Source organism: Alligator mississippiensis, chromosome 5 (genome assembly GCF_030867095.1).
Source record: "Alligator mississippiensis isolate rAllMis1 chromosome 5, rAllMis1, whole genome shotgun sequence".
NCBI lineage: Eukaryota > Metazoa > Chordata > Crocodylia > Alligatoridae > Alligator > Alligator mississippiensis.
The window spans coordinates 78,656,099-78,679,068 of NC_081828.1; the positions used below are offsets into that span (position 1 = coordinate 78,656,099).

Here is a 22,970-nt window from a genome sequence, read left to right on the forward strand (position 1 = left end):
CCTGTGGGGCGTGGGGAGGGGGGAAGGGGTTGCAGAGGAGATGCAAAGCATCCTGGGATGCTGGTGAACTGTGAGTTAACATGAATCTGGAGGGGATCTTGGACAGAAGTTCAATAAACTGATTTAACCTAAATCAGTCAAGTTGTCTGATACTACATCCATCCAGAGCCGGTTTTGGCCATTTTGAAAGCAGGTTATGTGCGCTGAATTTCTTTTGTGTTACAGATGTGAACTGGTTTCTGATCACTTACACTTGTTAATGTGTAATTGCTGTCCCTAACCAAAATGCCTTAGAAAGAGACAACACAACCTTCCGTTACATAAATAGTTTCCATTACTCAACTAAATAATTCCTTTATGTAACCTTTCAGAAATTGGATGTACTTTTGCTTTGTCTTCTATACATTCTTCTAATTATGTTGACTTGAAGATATAGTTTCCTTTAACATCTTTCCTGAAGATAATTATTCCCTGTTTTTCAGACAATCCAAGAACTGGACATGCAGGATAGTATTCATCCATGTAATTTCCCATCCTTGATATGTGTAATGATGTATAATATGCTGGGATTAGGCCTGTCTTTCAGTTAGTTGTGGGGAAATTAAGATTGACTTGAACTCTGTGTTTATCAAGAAAGTAAATGATATTTGAATTCTGCTTATGGAGAAAGTCTAAACTTTGAAATTTAAAAATGGAAAATTATCTGCAAGCCAAGCACACTGTGTGAATTTGGAAGATAAATGTTATCTAAATGGCCATATGTATGGTTGCTTGAATAGGTTGTTAATTTTTTTTTATTTCTAATATTAAAATAAGGAGAAGATTGAGTTATATACCTTCCACTGAAGTGAAAAGCAAATCAAGATTAAAATGACACTACAAAGAGAGAGAGAGCTATAAGAAGTAATATTCCTAAAGATATTATAGAATCAAAAGTAAGAAAAATGTTCATCTTGAGTCTTGGTGAACACCTAGGAAAGATGGGATATAAATATCAATGATAATACTGTGATTAATACCATTACTCACTTCTGTAAAATGCTTGTAGTGCTTCAGATGACAGGTGTTATGAAAGCCCCAAGAAATAATTTTATTAAAGAAGAGTCCATGCCTGAATTTTATTGCTCCCTTTGTATTCGTAGTAAAATCAAATGGAGTTTGGGATGTGTAAGAAAAACAAATTAATGCCCTGTGAATCCTGCAAGGAAAAGTAAAGCAAAAAAAAAAAAAAAGGAGGTAGTTTAACTTTCTGCCCTAAACACTGTGAAAATCAGAACCTGGGGAGTTTCCAAAAAGACAAGCTGGAATTAATGTGGGATAAACAGAATTAAAAAGGACTTGCTACATGGGTTTTGCCACAGTCCTCATTCTTACACCTCTCCTTAGCTATCCTGGAAATGGGATTTTTTTTGCTTCAGTTAAGTGGAATCAGTGTAACAGTACAGGGCAACAATTGCTGGTCCGCTCCCTAATTTCATAAACAGTGAATACAGAACACCCTACACTTTTCAGAGAAACGTAACTCTGTACAGTAGGATTGTATGTTCCAAAGTGCATAACCAAGAGGGCAAAAATTATTTTTTTCACTACTATGACAGGAAGTTGAAATGTAACTTGATCCTACTTTCAATAGCAGTGTTAATGGTAGTGGTGGGCTTCATGCATATGCATGACAGGCATCTTTTCTGCTTGCTATTTAGAAAATATGTGGCTTGTTTTTTGTTGTTGTTTTTTCTGGTTGTTGTTTCTTATTTTACACAAATGCAGCAATTTTCAGCCAAACTATACCGATATAAAACTGAAAAAATGCAGTGGAGAGCCAGCCCTATGTTTTTTATCCATTCCCATTTATAACTATAATTAAGTTCAAGTACTAACCATCCATGGGTTTTGGAGACATGGGTGAGATGGATCTAATAGAATAAGTCTCTTTATTTCCATCCTCCATCTTGCTTCCTCATCCTTCCTTTTCCTTTTTTGAGAGTAGTTATTAAATGAAATGGTCATAAGTGAAAGAAGGCAATGACAGAAAGAAGTGAAGAGAAATAGCTCAGCACTACTGAAGGCTATTATTCACATTAAGATTAACTCTGCTTTTTTGTGAATACCAGAATTCTGCAGTGTTAGCGGGGGCGATGGAATTGTAGTCAATTACCTACATTAAGTCAGCGTGTTCCATTTGTATGGACACTCCTACAAGAAATGATTGCTTACCACGCTTTCTTAACTTTTAGGAGAGGTATTTTCCAAGAGCATCCAACAAACTTAGGTGTACAAATGGGTTTTAGACACTTATCCATCTCCCTAGAGTACTCTTAGGTCGTTGTACTGTGATCTCAATTCTGACAAAAGTTCCTTTGACCTCAGAGGATGTTCTTTATGAGTAAAAGTGCAAGACGAGCTCTATTGGTTTGCAGTTCTATATTATTAATGCATATTTTACTGTATTAAAGTACTTCAAGGCAGGCATCTGTAGCGGAGAACAGCACAGACCTTTAAGAGGTTCAGTTTTCTGTGTCAGGCTTTTCTGAAGAAAAGCTTTCTGTTTTTTAATGTTCTAAGCTTTTATGAACTAAGATTCATGTTTTGTTAGAAGTGAAAACTAATTGTTTCATCTTCTACAGGTCAGGCTTCCTTGCAAGTGAGAAGGAGTTGTAGTGCATGACGATCTGATGCCATAGGTAAGTTGATTTCAGTTCTGTTTTATTTTTATTACATCGTTGACAAGTACTGATTACACAGCAAATCATGCTTTCAGTTATACTGGTGCAGATCTCAAATAAATCTACAGACTTCATGTGAGTTGCTTTGGATTTATAGCTGGTGAAACTAAAAAAAGAGAACTTGGAACATTTTTTTTTTAGTTACATAGCAAAAACAGTAATTTTATTATAATTATTATTAAACTGTTTGGCCAGCTGTTATAGACACCAAAGGATAGATGAAAAATGGTTTTAGTTTACCCTACTGTTGAAATAAATTAAAGCAAAAACTTCAATTCAACTCAGTTACATTCAGAAGAGCCGCTATAGTTGACATGCAGTATGTGTACTTGTAAAGTAATAACAATTTCTTTGGACGTAGTAATGCTGCCAATGAGGTTAATTTTTTTACCCACACTGTTTGTCCTTTATACTGTTTTCTACTTACCCTTTCAGCTTGTGCTTCAGACAAGAAATATTGAAAATAATGTATCCAAGCATGTAGCCAGGAGAAAAATGAGAGGTGAAAGGATGGATGGAATTTTATATTGTACTGTTGTTGAACTCTACAACCCAGGGCAGTTGTTTAATTCTTAGAATTTATAGTTACAGATTTCTTTATCCTCACGGCCATGGAACAGTGCCATGGTCCAGCTAGAATCTTACTTAACCTGAACATGTGTCACTTCTTCAGCTCTGGAGTAACAGACCAGAATAATTTGACACGATTAAATTTGGTCACGGGATGCAGTTCTAGAAATGGTTTGTGGTGGTGCCAGCCACTGTGAAAATAATTAGTTGACAGGCCGTGGTGGTCAGAAGCAGCCTGGTACTTTGAGTTCTTGAGAGATTCCTGCTATGTCACTCAAACAGATGAATTGTGGGAGAAAACAATTTCATTTTGACAGAGTTTGTCTGGCAAATAAATTTGAGTAGAACTTTGTGGTGAAAGTGTCTTAGAACGTGGCCAGAAAAGAGAGGTGGAAAAGGTAAATAGCTTTTAGTTTATCATCTTCCCAAGTCCAGCTTCAAGCCCTCTAGGAATTCTGATTTATAGCCTCCATTGTTTTGAGTTGAAGGGCTCTGAAGATTGGGGGGTTTTTGTTGGTTTTTTTTATCTGTACAAAATATACATCCCTGATGCAAATTACAGGTTTTCTATTGATAATACATGTAGGAGCATAGGAGGGAAAATATCATTGCTGTCTGTCTAGGACTAAACATCAGGATAAATCTCTGGAATTGCAGACTACCTATACACATGCTCAGAGGTGGGAAGAGGGGGTAGAAGTTCATTAAACCAGCTCCTGGAGAACTGCTCAAATTTAAAATGCCTCATTGTCACACATATTAAGCCTTCACCCATGTTTCAAAATAGCCATTGGACATTTTAATGAAAGCTCAGTCAATGAGGTTTAGTTAAAGTGCCCCCAAAGCCATTTTGAAACATGGGGGAGCTTAATACACATGACACTGAGGCATTGCTAGAGCATTCTAATTAGAACATGGAGCGGACTTGATTAACATGAATGTGGAACAGACTCGATTAATTAGAACATGAACCAGCATGCGTATAGGCAGCTTCACAGACAGTACTTCCAAACAGTCTTCTCTTGAGTTTACATAGGCTTTGTCACATACTGGGTGCATCTACATGTGCAATTAATGGTAGTTGGCTTTCCTGCACAGTAAACTTACTTCACGTTAAATTTACTAACTGCATATGCAGATAGTAAATTTGCTGCGCAGTAGTTTAATTTACTGCACAGTAAGCACCTACATGTATAGAAGTTGATGCTTTACTATGCAGTAGATTAATCTACTGCTCGGTAAAGTATCTTGTGTAAACAGACACGACCACTAACAGCTCTAGTTCCTTTGGTTCTATACAGAAAATTCAGTCTGTCTTTTGCTGCTTTGCTTTTTCCTTATATATTGATCTACATATAATCTAGGCAACAGAAATATTTAAGTCAGGGATGGCCAACCTGCAGCATGGGCAGCTTTTGCATATGGCACCTGGCAGATCGAGGAAGGAGCAAAAAGCAAAGTAGCAGATTGGGCAGTGAGAACAAGGAAGGAAGGAGGAAGCATAGCAGCAGATTGGGCAAAGGAAGGGATCAGAGTAGTGCTTAGGGAAGGTGAGGAGCTAATTTGTGGCACACCTGGGAAAAAAGTTGGCCCCCACTGGTTTAGATATTTTTTTTAAAATGTCTGTGTATTTTTGTTGCATTCTAGACACTCATCACTTGTTGCCTAATTTAAATGCATAAATCCCCATAGGTATTAAATAAAATGGGTCAGACTTGGCCTGAGGTATACCTCATGTAACCTCAGTGAGATTAGTTCAAGTGATTGAAATTCTGTGAAATTATTTGGGTTGTATGCTGCTGGAGAAAATGAATAGCTTCTTGGATGAGAGAGAAACAAATACATATAATCTTTCTATTTATTTAAAAAAATACTGATTTCAAATCCTTAGGGCATTGTTTTCTTGTTAAACTTTTACTTCTTTCCATCAATACAATGTTCTTTCTCCTTTTCTTGTCTATACGTGAAAAATCTTGAGTTAAATTACACACAGTGAGAGAGAGGAGCTGAGGGAGGAATAGACTGGTTAGACCAAGACATTTTAAAGAGAGAGAAGGCTGGGGGGGGGGGGGGGGGGAGTATAATTAAAAACAAAGTGGAATTCCTTTCTCTGTTCCTTGGTTTGGACAGGCCCCACATCTCTGCTACCTTCTTAACTCCTGTGATGCTTAGTTCCCAATCTTCATCCATTCTGTATCTTAGAAGGAGCACAAGGGACGAGAGGCACAGAAGGTAAAGTCATAAAGTAGATAGACTGACATGGGGCTCTGGAAGATAGAAACACTGGCATAGTGAAGGGGGTTGTCAAATGTTGCCGAGGTGTTACAGAACAGGCATTTTTCTCATTTGTTTGTCAATGATTTCCAGTCCTTTTAGACTCATGGCACCCTTCAGAAAATGTCAGTTCCTTGCTGTGACCTTGAGTAAGTCCTCCTGGATTCACAAAGTGGCCAGGAAGTATGACTTCCCAGGAGACAGTCTGGTGAGGCCAGCAGCCACTTTCAGGTGGCAGAACAGGAACAGGCCAGCCACAAAAGCAGCAGCAAACTGTTCCCTCTGTACTGTAAATAGCTGTACAGAAATGTAAGTATATAATAAAGGTTTATTTCTGAATTATAAGCCTCCAGATACTACATGGTATCAGAACTGGAAGGTACAATGTGCTTGAAGACCCAGTGAAAGAGTTGCTACAGAATCTGGGAAACTGAAAATAATCCTGCCCCCTTCCCCAACCCCAGCACTTGAGAATCAAGGGGAATGCTGAAAATGCCTGGAAAAGATTCAAATAGCAATTTTGGCTGTATATGTAAGCCACAAGGGCAGATAAATTGGAGCAGTTGCAGACAATGAAGCACTGGACGTGTATAATGCCTACCATACAGAGAAGGAAGTGGAGGAGGAGAAAACCTTGCAGAAAAATAAAAATGTTTGAGGATCATTTATGTTCCAGGAAAAATATTACTTATGAGAGAGATGTTCAGGATGAGAACAAAAGAAAGAGGAACCAGTGGAAGAGTTTGTCACAGACCTAAAACTTGTCCTTTGAATATGGAACACCTACAGATTCTCTCATTAAAGACCAGGAATGTTACAGTAAAGTCTGTGAGCAATTACAGAGAGAAAGGGACCTGACATTAGAAAAGGCAATATGTATATGCCAAACTGAAGAACAAGCAGAAACACAAGTAAAAAAAGCCTATAGGAAGACATACAAGAAATGATTTTAAGTGCCATCACTAAACCAGCAAAAGAAAAGTCCACCCAAATTAAGTTGAGCAAGCAGAATCATGTGAGAAGTAATAAACAATGTCAGCAATGTGAAAACCAGCATCACTATCAAAAGTGCCCAGCATTTGGAGAAAATATAGACACTATAATAAACTAAACTACTATGCTAAAGCGTGCAGAGAAAGTAGGAATGTATATACAGTAAGTGAAGAAGCAGATTTAAATGAAGAAGAAAAGCTGTTCCTAATGATTTGAAAAGAGCCCAAAGGCTCAAAAGAATTAAAATGCAGGCAAACAGCACTTGTTATCTATAAGACAGATACTGGGACACAAGCAAATGTAATCACAGAAACTGAAAGAGAGGCACAAAGGACTCTTAAAAGTAAGAGAGTTTAAAGTGTCTTTGAAAGGCTATAATAGAGGGACCATTCCATTGTTAGGAGTGTGAACTCATACACTGAGATACAAAGGTAAAATAATAGAAGAAGAATTTGTGGTGGTTCACAGAGCAAAGCAATGAATTTCTGGCTTGTACACATGTGAAGCACTTGATTTTAATAAGAGGCTGTATGCCATAGAGGTTGAACACTAATAGCATCATATGAAGATGTTTTTGCAGAGAATGGGTGCCTCCCAATATCGTATAACATACCATTGAGAGAAGATGTAAAGCTAGTAATACATGCCACACAAGAAGTCCCACATGTCTTAAGAAAAAGAGAAAAGAAGAGCTACAAAACATAACAGTAAATGGTGTCATTGGGAGAAGAGAAGAACCAACAGACTGGGTCCATTCGCTGGTAATTGTACAGAAGAAGGGAAGGAGACTACATCTGTGTATAGGCCGAAAGGAGTTGAACAAAAACACAGAAGAGAACACTTCCACAAAAAGTGAACTATTGTCACAGATGGCAGGAGCCAAATTTTTCCACAAATTAGAAATATCAGCAGGATTTTGGGAGATTCCTTTGGACAGTGAGAGCTCGAAGATCTGCACTTTCAACATCCCGTTTGGAAGATACTGCTGCGTAAGGCTACCATTTGGAATGTGCTCTGATCTAGAAATATTTCACCACACAGTCAGCCAGAAGCTAGAGGGTCTAGCAGGTGTGATGGTCTATATTGTGGCCTTAATAATATGGGGCAGTAGTGCTCTTGAACATCAAGAATGACTGAGAAGAGTGCTGGCTATTGCAAGAGTTAATGACTTCAAACTGAGTAAGGACAAATGTCAGTTTCAGACAGCAGAAATAACATATTTGGATGAACAACTGACCTCAAAGGAAATATTACTGAAAACTCAAAGGTTTAGGCAATACTGAACATGTTAAAATCTAAAGATAAAGGAATTCAGAGATTTCTAGGAATGTTGAATTATGTCAGCAAATTTATTCCTAACTATCAGCTTGTACAACTCAGTGAATGCAAAGGCACAGAATTGGTCTGGATGCCTGAGTATGAAAGTGAATGTAATGATCTAAAACACATGTTGACATTAGACCCAGTGCTACAAGTCTTTGACCCATTAAAAAAATTAAACTCTCCACAGATGCCTCAAAAGATCGATTGGCAGCAGTACTAGACCATTGTCATGTTCTAGTACATTTGTTCTCTATGATTGGTTGCCAGTCTCGTATCGAGGGCTGTGACAGCTACAGAAAAATTATATGCACAACCTGAGAAAGAGACTCTTGGCCTGGATTATAGATGTACAAGATTCCAAGACTTACTATATGGTCAGAGATTTGCTACAGAAATAGATCACAAACCACTGATTGAAATATTTAAAAAATGACTTGGAGATGCACCACCAAGGACACCACAATTAATGTATTTACACAGATAGAAGGTGACCATAAATATAAGATGACCCCCCCATTAATTAGATTCTATATATGGAAAATGTATACATTTGCTATAATTTTCCAATTATATAATCTAATTATTGGATACTTTACCTTGATTTTGTCCTCCTCCCACTGCTACAGCAGGGAAAATAAGTCTGGAAGGTCAGGTAGCCCTATGCTCACTCTGAGCACATAGAAGTGAAGAGCAAATTTGAAAACAACCTTGAAATTAAACATGGGTGTAGCATTTTGCATAGTACCCATGAATTTAATTAATGAAAAATTGATGCATGTTACCTTTTCTGAAACTGCTACATGTTTTAGCACAGGTACTCCACAAACACACTTTTGAGCAGCACTTTGACACCTACTTATGTAGTACAAACTATGTATCATATTGGTCAAAAGCCAAAGGCTTATGATTTAGCACATAGTTCACTGGGCTAGGCCCCACCAGAGTCAACAGCATGTCAAGCCCACAGATCATCATTGCTCAGTATGTATGTGTATCCACCACAAAGGATCCATGTGCTAATTAGTTTCCACTCATGGCTGGAACCAGACGTTCTTGTCACGAGTCCTAGGATGCTCCAAAAAATTTCATGCAGATGAGGTGCAGGGCAACCTGGTCTGGCTTTACCTCAGGAGGGTGGTGTCACACTCATCATATGGAACAGTCTAAGAGAGGGGCAACAGGGATTCTGGGTGAACTGCCTGGAGCCCATTTCATGATGTTTGCTAGGCATTTGAGGCTTATAAAAAACAAGGATCACTGGAAATGGGAAAGAAAGGCATGGCTCAGCTGTGGGAGTGAAGAGGAAGTCAAAATGTATACAGTATATTGGCTCACTTTGACTTTAAAATGAATTGGGGGTGAGGAGGACTGCACTCAATGGGCACTGCAGTATGTTTTATTTAGGTGAGCTGCACAAACCTATCTCTGTGGTAGGTTCCCACCAGTGGCACACCTTCTCAGCCACTTTTGGCTAAGATCAAGTATAGTGACTGGGTAGAGGCCTGGTATACTGCCTGGATTGATGCCAGAAGAGCTGGGGGGATAGTGACAGCTCACTGTGATAGAAAAGCAGGAGGAGTTCTTGGAGAATGGAACAGCATGGGGAGGAAGAGAGTGAAATTTCAGTAGGTGAAGTGGTACAGTTGGCAACAGAGGAGGGAACAGAAGGAAAGGTACGTGGAACAAGTAATTTTGAGACAGAGGACAAAGGGAATGAGGAGAGAATGATACAGGAGGAAGAAGGAAGAGTGAAGATGTAGCAGGAAAGAGAGGAAGAGAACCAAAGTGGGAAAAGAGAGAAATCATGTGTTATGAAGTTTAGAAAGAAGGAAGATGGAGAGAGACGGGGAGGGGGACAGGTTAATGAAAAGCTCATAGGAGATAATGTGATCTAGGTCTAATAGAGAGGGGAAAGGGCACCCTTTCTTAAATCTTAAAGCAATAAAATAACTGGCAAAGTATATTGGTGTCAAGCAGCAGCATAGAAGATTCATAAAGTGGTAGAGATGCAAAATTTAAATGGACAAGCATGACTTTGTGTATTGTATCTATAAATGTCAGTTGTATGTTATTGAAGAAGAGGTGGGATAGATTATGCCAATATCAAGTGGGGTAACAGCAAGCATAATATGTTTACAGGAGTGTGGAATCCTATGGGGGAGGGGTTACAAGCGTTTTGTAGAGAGATGGTGATGGGGACCATCGTGGTGGGTAGGATCAGATGCAAACAAAGTGGCTGGAGTCACAGTTGTGCTCAAGAGTGATGAAGTGGAAGTGCAGTAAGTGCAAGTGATTGTGGAAGGGAGACTGCAATGGATGGTGATGGAGTCTGAAAAGAAAGTGTTAGAGATTTTTAATATATATGCACCAATAGAAAGAGAAGGAAAGACAGCGCTATTTAAGAAATTAGAGATGTATGTAGGCAGACAAGCAGCAAATTCTGGTGTGGGATTTCAGTTGCATTATTGAGGATGGGGATAGGAGAGGGGATAGAGGGGAAGGAGAGCAAGACAGCTTGTCAAAGGTACTGATTAATATAATAAAAGGAGGTTTAAAGAATGTATGGGCTGATGAGAAGGTGATTATAAGGATGGAATCAAGTGGGAGACAAGTGTCAAGGATTGATTTTTATACTAACATCATGTGGGCTAGGGATTGGAAAGAAGGGGATCTTGGATGTGACCTTCAGAGACCACTGGATGCTAAGGATGGAAGTGAGTTTTAAAAAAAAATGAAGGTAGGGGAAAAGGGATATGGAAGTTAAATTATTACAAGATGAGATGACCTGTCAAGAATATGTGGAACTGTAGAAATATTGGTTGCAGAGAGGTGAAGAAGTGGGTGGAACAACTGCAGGCAAGGAAGCAGGGTTTATTAAAGCAGGTGATAAGAGGAGTATCAGTGAAAGAAGAACTGGAAGATGTAAAATGACTGTCCATGTGTGATGTATCATATCTGTGCTTGCATCCCTCTGAGCACCAGACAGCCACAATTCATATTCACCCACTGCTCTTCGCCCACTACAACTTTGATGTCAGTTTGAGAAATAGGAAACTACACCTGATTTCTATGTGGCTGTGATCAGATCTCCATCATGGATTTTTTGACAGGGTTCTTCTGCAGGGCTCCACCTCTCCTACACCCTGTTCCCTTGTTTCCATTTGATAAGTTGAGCTATTATTCTTTAGGGGTTGGCTCCTAAAAGGCATGAAAAGGAAATAAACCAGGCAAAATGTCTGTCCTCAAAAAATACCGCTTCTAGCACAAAGTGAATTTACCACTTCAGATTTCCTCTCCAAGCCAGGGTTCAGTGCTCTCCAACTTGGGCTATTCCTCAGCCCTCCTAATCCACATAATTAACACATCAGGTCATGTCCTTAAAGAGTCTCACACTGGGTTGAAGACCAAAATGAAAACCTGCTTACAGTCCCCTGGCAGAGCCCAAGAATACCTAGACCACTGTCTTAGGTGAGGGTCTCCCCTATCCAGGACCTCGCCCTGCAGTCAATGTTTTCAGAAGAAAAAGAAAAGAACACTGCCTCTTTAAGAATACTTTCTTTGCTCATACCTTACGGGCCTTTCAGCTGTGCTAGGCTGCTGCTGCCAGCTTCTTCTTCCAGGCTCTTAGTCCTCTTGTTGTCCTTCCAATCCCCATAGCTAGCCAGGCTGGGTAGCTGCAGCCAGTATCCCTCCTGAAACTTTCAGCTCCCTCTGTTGCTCCACCCCCTGGCAGCCCGTAAACACAACCACATGTTCCCTCACAAAGGTCCTCCCTCACACTTAGTGTTTTGCCTGCAGGCTTTTTATTTCTGGTGCCAGCCCTTTCTAGGCTTGTCAGCTCCCCCATCACTGGGGCAAAAGCCTTATGTGGCTAGAGCTTGTCCAATGAGCTTTGGCACACCTGTGGAGCTCCAGCATGCCTCCAGGAGTTGTTTGCCTTGTGACCAGGGCAGCTGTGTTCTCTGCCTGCTCCCCAGCCATCCTCCTGGGTAAGTCACTGATCCTGCTACAATTCCTATCACAGCAATGGACTGAAAAATGGTTCAAAAGGAAAACAATGACAAAATCTTACTGATCAGAGCACCTTGGGTGGAGAAGGGAGAAGGATGGTATAAGTATTTTTCCACAAAATTTAGGAAAAGAAGGAAGGAATTGAAAGCAGTGAGAACTAAGGAAAGAATCCAAGTAGAAGAGAGAGTGAAGGTGTTGGACACAGTGGTGGAGTTCTATAAAGAGCTGTACAAAAGAGGAGTGGATGTGTTATACATACTTGGCACTAAAGGATCACTAAAGCATAATCAACCCAGAGTGAAATGGAATATGCCTCACAGTTCAACTTAACTAAAATCTAACTTCATTAATACATTAAATGTATTAATAGTTTCTACATAGAAAGAGAGAACAACACTGAGTTCAATGATCTCATCCAATCCCACATGTTATTCCACTTCATGGAAAAGGTGGCCGATTATTTGCTGAAAGTAGAGGGTGGTCATCTGTGGGTAATAGCCAGTTTTCAGTCCAGATGTTGTTGGATAACAACACGCACCCAACTTCCTTGTTGCCCCCCTTTTATACTTTTTTAACTTTACTCTAATTTTTCATTTCCAGGTATTGTTGATTGGTGTCCCTGTGATCATCATACTGTTCATGTTTTTATCCTCTCAGCATATTCCTTTTGTTCTAACAAATCCATCACATGCACTCATCTTAATTTGGTCTTTCACCGGTGTTTTAATTTGGGCATGCCCCAGACTCCTGATTTGGTCTATCCACCAAAATGGGAAATTCAAGTGTTCTGCAGTTGGGCATTGTTCAGTTTGTCCCCTTTTATCACCTGTCATTAACATATCCAATCTTGCCATCCCTCCAATTCAGAGTGTTAGTGCCAAGTTCAGCTAATTTGAGCTAGTAACAAGGCCTACATTTCACATGCCTATGTTGATAATGCTGGAACATGAGCTTGCTTTCACAGGCAGCTTAAGGCTAGCTGATAATGCAGACACAAGCAAAATGAAAAAAAAAGAAAAGTTCAAATAATGAGACTATACAAAAACTTAAGCAATGGTTAAATAATGCTGAATATAAAAGTTCAAATAATACTGTAATTTACTACTCAAGCAGGTGCAACTAAAGCTAAACATGACAAGCTACCCGAACAGATGGAAGAAAAATGAAGGTGTTTATTAAGGGGTTAAAGGAAGGAAAGAAGATGCAAAGAAACAAAACTTGGAGGAGAATTTAAGTATGAGAGGGGTGAAGGACTGTTTAGAATCTTGTAAGAGAGGGAAGGCACCGGGAAAAGATGGACTTCTGGTAGAATTCTGTTTGGGACAGGTATAATAGAGACATGCAGAGCAATAATGAAGGCTGGGGAAAGGGGGGGTGGAATTTTGCAGAAGGTGAAGATGTATTAATCAAGATAGTATGGAAGTATACTGAGGACTATGGCAAAGTGTCGGGGCAAAATTAAATAAAATGAGAAGTACATTGATGGTAAGGGGAGCTGGGAGAATTTACAGAAGTTCAGTCTCTGGGTGGTAGAGGGTGTAATCAAGATCTTCAGAATCCCAATGGATGCTGAAGGGAAAGGAACAAAGGCATGGGAGAAGTTAGAGATAAGAGTGAGAGAGTGTGGAGTGGTATAATGGTATTTTTAAAGGGTAAAGTGCCTGCAGTGAAAATGGTACATCCTTTACAAGGGATTGGTTTATCCAACATTATGGCAACAGATAACAAGGGTACACTGGCAGATATGTATTTTTGGGGGGAAGTAAAAGAGAGAGAATAGCCAGAATGGAGCTATACAAAGCCTGAGAATTAGGAGGCTGGAGAATGCCAGATTTGGAAAGCTTTATTCATATTTGCTTTATAAATGTGTTCTGTAAACAGATAATGGAGGAGGTAGGGAAGACTGCATGTTTCTGCCATTACCTGACAGGAAGAAACAATAAGAAGATGGGGCATGACAAAGACAAATGCAAGGTACTCCACCTAGTGAGGAGGAATCCCAAGCACACCTATAGGTTGGGGGATGACCTCCTTAGTAGCTCAATGACTGAGAGGGATCTTGGAGTCACAGTTGACTCCAAGATGAACATGAGCTGACAGTATAACGAAGCCATCAGCCAAGCCAATCGCACCTTATCATGCATTAGCAGATGCATGACCAACAGATCGAGGGAGGTGATGCTCCCCCCCTACACAGCACTAGTCAGGCTGCAGTTGGAGTACTGTGTCCAGTTCTGGGTGCTACACTTCAAGAGGGATGTGGAGAATCTGGAGAGGGTCCAGAGGAGGGCCACTCATATGACTAGTGGCCTCCATACAAAACGTTACGAGGAGAGGTTGAGAGATCTAGATCTCTTCAGCCTTCACAAGAGACATCTGAGGGGAGACCTTGTAGCAGCCTATAAGTTTATCAAGGGAGGACAACAGAGAGTTGGAGATGCGCTATTTATCAGGGCACCCCTAGGAGTAACAAGTTAGACATTAGGAAGAAATTTTTCACAGTAAGGGTGGCCAGAATCTGGAATGGGCTGCGAAGAGAGGTGGTACTATCACCTAACTCGGAGGTCTTGAAGAGGAAGCTAGATAGGCACCTGACTGGGGTCATCTGGCCTCAGTCCTTTTCTGGCCTGGGGCAGGGGGTCAGACACGATGATCCTTCAGGGTCCCTTCTGACTCTACAATCTATGAATATGGGCGATTGGAAAAAACTGAGGGCATGGCAGCCACCGGCACACTTTGTGAAGTTGGAAATCTTTGTAAGGGTAAATAAGCTTGAGGGAGTGGGATTATGCTGTTTGAAAGACCGTAAGAAGGTAATTAATATGATAAGAAAGATAATAATAGTTGGGGATCTGACAGAAAGATAGATGGCAAAGGTGTGGAAATAAGTGCAAGATAATAGAGTGAAAGGATAACATCCAGATATATGGAGGATGATGCAGAATATTCTTCCTGTGAGGGGCATTCAGCATAAATAGAGCTTTATAAAATCAGTGGCATGCCTGAGAGAGGGATTAGGGGCTAAAGAATCAGTACTGCATGTATTTTGAGACTGCCCTTGTGTGCAAGGGTTATAGGAGGGGGTGCATCACTTTTTTGAGGGCAAGTGGTATGGACTGTGACTTAACATATGGAATGATATTGTATGGGTTAATGGCCAAGGACTGGAGACACAGAGACTGAGAATCATATTGTTTTGTGTGACAGTAGTGATATGGAAGGTGAGAAACCTACTGTTGGTCAAGGGAGTGCCTTTCTCCAGAAGAGAATGTTTGGAGTTGGCAATTTATGAATTGAAATACTGTGTAGATCGAGATGCAGATGAGATGGGAAAGAGAAAGCAGAGAAGAGATGGAGGAAAGAACAACGATGGTGTTTCTTCCAAAAGAAAAAAGGGACAGAACAAAAATTGTTACTTCCTCCTGCATTGGGGGTGGTTTATGAGAGGTTAGTATTAATTATGAAAAGGGGTGTAAGAAGAACAAGGTTGGGGAGGTTGTCAAATTTTGTGTTATTGTAGTTTATTTTGGTCATTGTGTTGTAGTAGTAGTAGTATTAGTAGTAGCAGTAGTAATGGTTTCCATCAGCATGTTTTCCCAGTGTGGGCCATGTGTTTTTATAGACATGCTCATGTTGGCTGCATTTAATCAGCTTCATAGTTGGTTTCCATTGCTGAGCACATGCTGGTTTTGGCAGCAGTCTAATGAAAGACAACGTATTTAGTGAGATATCCTTGTATTCGACTATAAGGCAAGGGGCTTTTTTCCTGTGCTAAGTGGGAGTGGGAACCCTGTCTTGTATTCAAGTAAATATGAAATTGCACTTCTGAAATTGCAGAATTATGATAGGACTTTGCAGTTCCAATGTAGATGTCACTTAGTGATGGCAGACACACTGTCAAAAGCATACCGTCTGTCAAACAGTTCACAACCTGCTGATGTGGAAGAAACTGTAACCATACACATGAACATGATTAAAGCATTCTGCAATGTATCTCCAGGTATTTGGGATGAACTGGTGATGGAAAAAGCCAAAGATAAAACATTGTAAGCAGCAATACAAGCAATGAATACTGGAGGAAAACATCACCATTTCTTGCCTGCATGTTCTTAATGTTTTCTTTCTTCTTTGTCAATCCCTCTGTCAAGGATGATTGTCTTACATGATTGTCCTGTCTATGTGTCTGAAGATGGCTGATGAGGCCTATCCAGGATCAACAGTCTCTACTGCAGCTCAGACATGGGTTTTGGTGTGGGGTGGGTGGCACTGTTTCAGTCTGCAACATACTGTTTCTGCCACTCCCACTTTTGTATCTCCTGTTGTTGTCATGAAGTTTCAAAGTACTAAGATCTCTACAATACACTTTCTCTGTTTGGGGTGGTCCTGGACGATAGTCTCCCATGAGTTAACTTCAATGTTGCATTTTTTAAGTTGGTCTTTAGGTCATCCCTGAAGCACTTTCTGTGCCCTCCTCTTGAGTGTATGCCTTGGCTGACCTGGTAGAATGAAACTTGCTTTGGGAGCTTGGAGACAGACATCCAGATGTCAGCCCAACAAAGCTGATGTCAAATGATCATCTCCCCCAATACTCAAGGGGTTTGCTTGCAGGAGGACACTAGAGTTGGAGGACCTGCCATAGGCACCATTGATGGTACTTCTCCAACAACTTTAGATGTCTCTTGTACATTATCCATGTCTCAGCTCCATATAGCAAGGTGAGGATCATGACTGATTGATAAACCATGAGCTTGACTTTGGATCTTATGTCACAGTCTTTGAACACCTGTCTCTTCAGGCATCCAAAGGCATTTGCACATTCGAGGTGATGTTGGATTTCTTCATTCATGTCAGCCTTCTATGAGAGATGCCTTCCAAGGTAAGGGAAATACTCAGTGTTCTCCAGAATCTCACTGTGGATCTAGATTATCTGAGCTGGGGACTGTGCATTAGGGGCTTGTTGGCGGAGAACCTCATTCTTCTGAATGTGAAGCATCAGTCCCATTTTTTGTATGCCTCGGTAGAGATAGTGACAATTGCCAGGAGGTCTGCTTCTGAGTGAGCACACATACAGCAGTGGTCTCCAACCCTTTTATGGTAAAGATCTCTTTTTAGTAGTAAAAGGCACCCCAGGATCTACCACCCCACCTGCCATGCCCCCTGCCCTGCCCTGCCCCACCCCTGCTCCCCTGGACCACAGAGTGTCCCTGTGCTCTGGAGGCCTCTGGAACCCATCCCCCCCCCCCCACACACACACACCTGTACTCCAGGAGGAAGCTTCTGCTGCTGTAGGCTTCCCACTGCGCCCAGAGCACAGGTGAGTGGGGCACAGGCCCCTGAGGCCTCTGCCAGCCTGTGGAAGTGGCAGGAACGCCCCCCCATCATGCACCCCTGGACCATGGAGACTTCCAGACCTGGCCAGGCTGGGGCCCAATGCCACATTCGTCTGGCCACCGGGTGGGCATGGCTCAGCACAGCCAAGGCACAAAAGTTGGATCAGGCCCTGGCCAGGATCAGCCGGGTCTGGGACACTCCACAGTTCAGGAGTTCATGGGGCGGGGCTCCCACTATTGGGTGCAGCCTGGCAGAGACCCCAGGGGTCCATTCCCCTCCCCCACCTGTGTTCCAGGAACAGTGGGCAGCCCACAGCAGTATCGCCTCATCCCAAGCACAGGTTGGGGGGGGCAGGTCCCTGGGGCCTCTGCCAGGTTGCACCCAGTGGCAGGAACTCCCTTCCCCCGCCCACCCCCACCACATGCCCCTCAAATGACCAGATCTTCCCAGATCCAGCTGGGCTGGGGCTGCCCACACATGGGTCCCTGCTGGCCAGTTGCAGAAGGAGTTGAGTCACAGCAGCAGCTGCCTCTGCCCCCACAGAAATGGGGAGGGAGCCCCCCCACACCTCTGGAGGAGACCCCTAGACTCCACTCCTTCCACCACCCAACCAGGCTGGGACCCCACTTAAATTCCCATGCTCCTGGCTGGGCCGCACAGTCAGTTGCTCACCACGGGTGCCTCAATCTAGCAGCATTTCTCTTGCAGTTGGTGAGCTGTGAAGATCACGTTAGTTGTGTCTCTTGATGCCCTAATCCTACACTGAGAAGCTGGGAGGAGAATTTCAGCAAGTGGAAGGATGTAGTTCAGTAATGTTCTCACAATGATCTTTCCTGTGGTGATCAGCTAGGCAATCCCTCTGTAGTTTCCAGTCAGACTTGTCGGCTTTCTTAAAGATTGTCAAAATCATGGCATCCCTGAGGTCTTCTGGGATTTCCTCATCATTCCAGATCCTTAAAATGAAGCTGTAATGTGAGCCCTTCTTTTCACCCTTCTTGAAGATTTTCATGGGGATTCTATCCACTCCAAATGCCTTCTCATTCTTCATCTGCTTGGTGGCTTTCCTCACCTCATCAAGGGTGGGAGGAATTCCAAGATCATCTCAGACTGTGTGTTGTGGAATGGAGTTGAGAACACTCTTGTCAACAACAGAGTCTCAATTGAGAAGGTCTTTGAAATGCTCCTTCCAGTGGGCATTGATGGCTTCCCTTTTTTTGATCAGGTCATCTCCATCCTTAGGTCTTAAGGCAATTGGTCTGCGAGTGCTCAGACCGTAAATGGCTTTGGTGGTACTGAAGAAATGGTGCATATTCATAGATTCATAGATGTTAGGGTTGGAAGGGACCTCAATAGATCATCAAGTCCGACCCCCTGCATAAGCAGGAAAGAGTGCTGGGTCTAAATGACCCCAGCTAGATACTCGTCTAACCTCCTCTTGAAGACCCCCAGGGTAGGGGAGAGCACCACCTCCCTTGGGAGCCCGTTCCAGACCTTGGCCACTCGAAGGAGGTCAGTGAGATGTTGACTCTCCTTAGCCTTGTCTTGCTAAACATTTGTTTTTCATATCACAGGTCCTCCTTTGGACCTCTACCTTGGCTTGTTGGCAGTTTCTTTGCTTGGAGTTGGTGTAATTTTGCAAATCATAATAGGCCTTGCGCTTGCAATCTATTGACCAGGAAATCCAAGAGTCATTCTCATCAAACCAGTCTTGATGTTTCCTGGTAGAGAATCTAAATCTCTCTTCACAGGCACTGATGACAGTGACCTTCAGAGCACCCCACACACTACTGTCATTCTCCCATTGCTGTTCATTGGAATTCACCAGTTTTTCATGGAGGCACTAGTGGAGGAGGTCTTGCATGCTTGGGTCCTTGAGTCCTTCAATGTTGATCTCCTCTTGATATTGCTTCTGCTGCAGCCTTCATTGGGGAGCCAGTTTCAGTGACATAACCAAGCAGATGTGTTAGCATCACTGTCCACCGGACAGTGCTAAGGGATCATTTAAAGCACAATTGAACCTTAATAGGATGTGAAAAACACATATCAGTTCAACTGAAGTCTAGCTTTACTGATATAACACATGTATATGTGTGTGTGTATTATTTATAAACTGCTAAGATGACATTTAGTACAGTGATCTCACCCAGTAATTCAGATAGTTCACTGCTTCACAGAAATGGTGGCCAATTAGTTCCCAAAAGCACAGGAGAGTGTGTCAGTGGATAACCTTTGTGGCTGACAAAATCCAGACAGATATTGAATGCTGGATTTATGATGACATGCATTTAATTTTCTTGCTGCCCCCTTTTAAGCTTTCCTTCAACCTCACTCCTCTGATGTCTCTTTACTTCCGGGTACCATTGATTGGTTTTCCTGCAGTCAGCATACTGTCCATATTTTATCCTGTCAGCATATTCCTTTGTTCAACAGACCCATCACATGCACACCTCCTTATTAGGTGCTTTTTCCGGTGTCTTAATCTGGCCATTGCCCATTAATTTTTTTCTTGTTACCTTTCATTAACATATTCAATCATTTTGTCCCTCTGATTCAGCTGGTTAGTGCCAAGTTCAGTTAATGTGAGCTGGTAACAAAGCTATTACTATGTTATGTTAAAAAAAAAAAAAAACCAAAAACTTCTCACAGTGATAAAAAGGAAAGAAGCAATATACAGGCAAGCTCAAGGCCATGAGCTGCCTGTGAGAGGCTATAAGCTGTGAGAGCAGCTCAAGGCCAGCTGATATTGCAAACACCAGCAAAATAAAAAGTTCAAATAATAATGAAGCTATACAAAACTTAAGCAATGGTTAAATAATGCTCCATATATAAAAGAAAAGATTAAATAATGCTATAATTCACCACTCAAGCAGGTGCAACCTTAAACGTAAATGTGACAAGCTACCTTAACAGATGAGTTGGTGATCAGTCCAGCAGTTGTCAACTCATAGCATAGCTTGGGTGATGCAGACATCTTTGCAATCCTGGGCACAGATGATGACATAGTCAATCAGGTGCCAATGCTTAGATTGTGGGTGTTTCCATTGTCACGGCAGTGTCCTCGCGGAGGGCCGTGATCTCCTTGAAGCCCTCTCACCGCACTACTTCGGCCCGAGGGCATCCTCCATTCTCGCCCGCCACATCTTTGCTCTTAAGGAAAATGATTGGGAGACTGCCTTGTGTTTCCTCGGGCACGTAAGCTCCTGGACCCCTCGTGGGTCTCCCCGTACGATGGGTGCTACTCAAGCACCTCAGCCTTATGGGCTGTGCGTGGCTCCTACCAGCCCCTAATACCATGCCCCAAGCCTCACAGATGTCATAGACGTTGTTAGGTCTGTACGCCCGCTTCCCGGGCCTCCTCTATAGTGTAGCCCACTCTGGGCTCTCTCTCGTGTCCAGCCTCTCACTGGGACTCTCCTGATGGTGCGGTCCCGCTCAGGGACTCCCTAGCGGGCCCCGGCCCTTCCCTGGCCAACCGCACAGGTACCCTCTCTGACCCCGGCTCACCGCGCTGCTACTCCCTGTCTTCTCAGGGGCAACCGCAGCGCCCTGCCTCGGTCTGAGGGGTGTTGCTGCACTAGCCTGCGGCCAGGCTCGCTATGCCCGTCTCGGGCTCCTCGATAATAGCCCCTCCAGGGCTCCTCAGTAATGGCCCCTCTCTAGGTCTCCTCAGTATGGTGCTCCCCCCTCTTTGGGGCCCGCCGTGCCCCCACGGGGCTTCTCAATAATACGGTGTGGTGCTCCCCCTCTTTGGGGATCGCCGTGCCCACCCTGGGCTTCTCAATGAAATTGCCCCTCGCTCTGGGCTGGGGTCTATGTACCCCGCATGCGATCCGGGGTCTATGTCCCCCGTCTGCAACCTACTGGTTGCGCCCGCGACCCACTGGCCGCGCTCCTTGCCACCAGTTGCTCCCGCACTGGCGTGCAAGCTGCGCCTTCACTGGCGCTGTGAAATTAATGCACCCTCTTGGCGCTAGGGCACCCCACACTCTCTGGGGTCCCTATGATTGAGGCCTCCTCCAACCCCTACAGCCTCACCCAAGCCTCCGGGTGTAATAACAAAGTCAAACAAACTCACAAGCCCCTAGGCTGTAACACAAATGCAAGCTCAAGCCGTCTGGCTATAACTCAAACCCGAAGCCCTATGGCCATAACAACATTGCTCCATATGACCATGGTACTTGCTGCTAGGCTCCTTTCCACATCCTCACTCCCAGAGCTCCTGCCTCCCAGGCTGCTGGCAGAGAACTGCTAGCTTGGCTTCGGCCCTGGGCTTTATAAAGGCCAGGCTCTGCCCCCTTCTGGCCAGCTGCTTCTGATTAGTTGCCCCGGCAACTTGCAGCTGTGCTCACTTGGCAGTGCCAGGGCTCTCTCCCTGGCAGTTTCTCCTCTCTAGGAGCAGGCGCACCGAGGTGCCCTGCGACATCCATGATATCTTATGACTGTTTGTCTGGCATAATAGGGTATCAGTGATAACGAGTCCAAGTTCCATGCATTTGGTTAAGACGAGGATGTCATTGGAGTTGACCTTTCCTACCCCGTCCTTGCTGATTGGTTCCGTTCCAGAGGTTTCAGTGCCTTTTGGCTCTAGCATTGAAATCACCAACAATACTCTGTCTCCCTCTGGAACATCAGAAAGGAGTTGGCCAGCATTGGCATAGAATTCCTCCTTGGTTTCATCAGCAGTGTCAAGAATTGGAGCATATGTACTGATGACAGTGACATATTGGCTCTCTACCAGTTTAGGACAGACAGTGCTCATTAATTTGAATAGGGTCCTCATTGAGTTGGTTTATGAGTTCATTCTTAATGGCAAAACCAACTTTGTGAAGTCGGTCCTGTTTACTCTTCCAGAAGGCTATATAGCTGCCTCCATGTTCTTTGAGCTGCCCATCTCTTGGTCACTGGGTCTCGCTCAGTGCAGCTACATTGGTGTTGTATCACCTGAGTTCATGGGTCACAATTACAGTGTGGCACTCCAGGCATTCACTATTAGGGTTGTCCATGAAGGTCCTGATATTCCAGATCCCAAAAATAATTATGTGCCTTTGCTGGTATTTTCAACCACACTAAAGGTGATCCCAATGGACATAGTTATCCAATCAGGAAGAATATAGACAGACTATGTTTAGGGCACCTTTTCTAGCCCTCTCCCCATGTGGGGTGGGCAGAGCAGGAGCAGATCATGAAGATGTCTTCTCAGTCACTGTTGCAGCTGCCAAATTGTACTCCTGTCTCATCCAAGTGCTGGAAGACCCTCTTGTAACTGCTGGCTTCATGCCAGTTCATGACTAGGAGCTTCCAGACCTCACAATCCTGATCCCATTGCCATTAGCTAGCTGCCAAAGGGTTTGAGGAATGCACTGGAAAAGCTGTTTTCATTGAAGTCATCTGTATGTGACTTCTTTTATTATGGAGAAGCTGCTGCACATCATCTTCCACATAGCTCTTGACAGAACAGGACCTTGATTCAATGGCAAGGAGACCAAGACAGCTGGGGATCTCATTCTATTACAGACTTCTGACCTTGCAGCTGTTGAGATTCTAACATCTTCTTTCACCTGCTTTGCAATTGAGGTCTTGTAGACCTATCATTGGGGGCTGGGCAAGTGTATTATAGTGGCAACCTGTACTCAATATGTCACAGCAACATCAAAGGATATATGTGGCTTTTCAGGAGGGAAAACATTGCCGTCTGCTGTCCCCACCACATCCTGGTGGTGGTGCTACTGCTGTTCACAACTGCTT

At 43.0% G+C, this 22,970-nt stretch overlaps 1 protein-coding gene across 9 annotated transcripts in view; it reads left to right on the plus strand.

Annotated features, from left to right (window-relative positions):
• Positions 1–22,970, plus strand: part of LOC102558349 (poly(rC)-binding protein 3) — a 929,340-nt gene that overhangs the window by 333,997 nt on the left and 572,373 nt on the right. For all 9 annotated transcript variants that reach the window (XM_059728516.1, XM_019485665.2, XM_059728517.1 and 6 more), the window contains exon 2: positions 2,625–2,681. The gene's annotated coding sequence lies outside the window, so the exon portion shown is untranslated. The remainder of the gene's footprint in view (positions 1–2,624; positions 2,682–22,970) is intronic.